We start from the raw sequence: 2,650 nt of genomic DNA, 5'->3' as shown, positions 1-2,650 counted from the left end.
AGTAATGTTTGTTTCATAGAAACTGAGAAGATTCCTGTATTTTCAACATTCCAGAAGAAGCTGAATAAGATTAGAAGTATGTTCTCTTCAAAAGTTTGGAAAAAATTTCTAGGAAACCCATGTATGCCTGAGTTTTGTGTTTGGGAAGAATTTTGGTTACCATTTCAATTTTTTTGATAATAGGTCTCTTTAGGTGTTCTGATCCTTCTTGATTCAATCTTGGGAGATTGTGGAGTCCCCCCAAATTTAGACACTTCTTCTAATTCTTCAGTTTCATGATAGAAAGATTTTCAAAGTAGTCCTTACTTACCATTTGTGTTCCTATCATTATCTGTTGTGACATCTCCACTTTCATTTGTGATTTGGTGTACTAGGGTTCTCTCTTTGTCAGGCATGCCAGTGATTTGCTAATATTTTTTAATTTTTCAGAGAACTAGCTCTTGATTTGTTAGTATTTTAGATTTTTTGAGGGGTTTATTTTTGTTAATTTCTGCTCTAAGCTTTGTTGCTAATTTATTTCTGCTTGATTTGGGTTTGTTTCATTGACTTTTTATAGCTGTTTGCATTTTGTGGTTAGGTTATTTATGAAAACAGAGGAAATTGAAACCCCCCATTTTTGTTTTTGACTAACTTCCATTTTCAACACATCATGATCTGAGAGAATAGTTGATACAATTTCTACCCTCTTTATTTTATGGAGGCATATTTGTGACCCAGTATGTGGTTTCTCTTGCATAATATCTCATATTCATTGGGAAAGAATATATATTCAATTTTGGGGGAATGACAAGCCAGATATATGCCTGCTAAACTGTTCTCTTCCATTTACTCCCTCAAAGTCAGTGTTTCCTTGTTGAGGTTTTAACCTATTTGTTCTATCTAGAAGTGCTAAAGCAATGTTGCAGTTTCCAATTACAATTGTGTTGATATCAATATCTTCCTTCAGATCTGTTAATAGTTTTAAATATTTTTGATGAAACAAAACAAACAAAAAAACTATTAGGAGCCAGAGAGATGACTCTAGAGGTAAGGCATCTGCCTTGTAAGCGCTAGCCTAGGACAGACCACAGTTGGATCCCCGGCTTCCCATATGGTCCCCCCAAGCCAGGGGCGATTTCTGAGCACATATCCAGGAGTAACCCCTGAGAGTCAAACAACTATGGCCCCCCAAAAAATATTTTTGATGGTTCCTCATGAGGTGCATAAATGTTTAAGAGTGTGAGTTATTTGTGCATATATCCCTTGACCATTAAGAAATAACCATCTCTGTCCCCTAGTTCAATAGGCTGCACACATGCTTTCCTTTGCCACAAAACAAAAAATAAAACAAAACAGGTCACTTGACCTATAAAGTTTCCATAGTTCTAAATTTTCCACAGTTTTCTTTTAATGACTATGATGTAGTTTAATATGTGCTTCTTCCTTCTATAAATTAGTGGTTAGAATGAGAAACTTGATCAGGTCAGGTTCAAATATTTGGTAAAAACATTTCAATATGGTTTCTGGGTGCTGGAGCAATAGTAAGTCACTTGCCTTGGATGCAGCCAACCCAAATTTGATCCTCCAGGAATGATTCCTGAGTATAGATAGAGTCAGAAATAATTCTTGAGCACTTCCAAATAACTAAAAGAACATTTCTTTTTTTTTTTTTGAATGCTTCACAAATGTGCGTGTCATCCTTGAGCAGGGGCCATGCTAATCTTCTCTGTATTGTTCCCATTTTAGTATATGTGCTGCCGAAGCGAGCACAAAAGAATGTTTCAATATGGATAGTAGTCTTCCAGAAGGGGCATCTTTGATAATCAGAGCCCCTCAAGCTTCATCATTCTTCTTCCTACATTCTCTATAGAAAGAAATGATCCATATGAGCAATTCCTTCAGATTATACATGATGTCCTGCAAGACTGGACTGAATAAAATTCTGACGCTTTTTCCAAACTTGGTAGAGTAAGCAAGTTAATTATCAGAGTAATGTGATGGACACTGGTAGCAATTTCTATCCCTAATTGAGGTACAAACTCCTTTTTAAAACTAATGCTCATTAGAAACAAGATAGTTAAATGGTCTTAACTAAATGTGATTATGGAGTCAAAACCAAGGTGTTTTTTTCTTCTTTTTTTATTAATGATAATCCCAATGTTAACAATAGCACGGAAATGACTTCTTGTGGGGAAGAGGCATACCTGGTACAACTCCTGGATCTGCACTCAGAGACCACTCCTGACAGTGCTCAGGAATAGTATGCAGTGCCAAGACTCAAATTGGAGGATCAGTTGCATGTAAGACAAGTTTCTTACCTCCTGTACTTTCTCTGTAGCCTGAAAATGGCATTTTTATACTATTTGTAAGAATATAAGTTGGGGGCCCGGAGAGATAGCACAGCGGCGTTTGCCTTGCAAGCAGCCGATCCAGGACCAAAGGTGGTTGGTTCGAATCCCAGTGTCCCATATGGTCCCCCATGCCTGCCAGGAGCTATTTCTGAGCAGACAGCCAGGAGTAACCCCTGAGCACCGCTGGGTGTGACCCAAAAACTAAAAAAAAAAAAAAAAGAATATAAGTTGGTACCTTTGCCACCAAGACAGTTTTACAATAATCTTAAAAGATTTTATGCTATGATCTAGAAACTTTACTGCCAGAAATGTATGCCAGA

The 2,650-nt window shown here is 37.1% G+C and overlaps 1 non-coding gene across 1 annotated transcript; it reads right to left on the bottom strand.

Annotated features, from left to right (window-relative positions):
* Window positions 1-1,642: 1,642 nt before the first annotated feature.
* Window positions 1,643-1,749, bottom strand: LOC126013108 (U6 spliceosomal RNA). Its single transcript, XR_007497440.1, has one exon. It is a non-coding gene; the product is annotated as a U6 spliceosomal RNA (small nuclear RNA).
* Between the last annotated feature and the right edge of the window lie 901 nt (window positions 1,750-2,650).

The sequence above is a fragment of the Suncus etruscus genome, chromosome 6, assembly GCF_024139225.1.
Source record: "Suncus etruscus isolate mSunEtr1 chromosome 6, mSunEtr1.pri.cur, whole genome shotgun sequence".
Taxonomy (NCBI): Eukaryota; Metazoa; Chordata; class Mammalia; order Eulipotyphla; family Soricidae; genus Suncus; species Suncus etruscus.
Note: the sequence above shows the minus strand (reverse complement) of the source record. Positions and strands in the feature narration are given on the sequence as shown.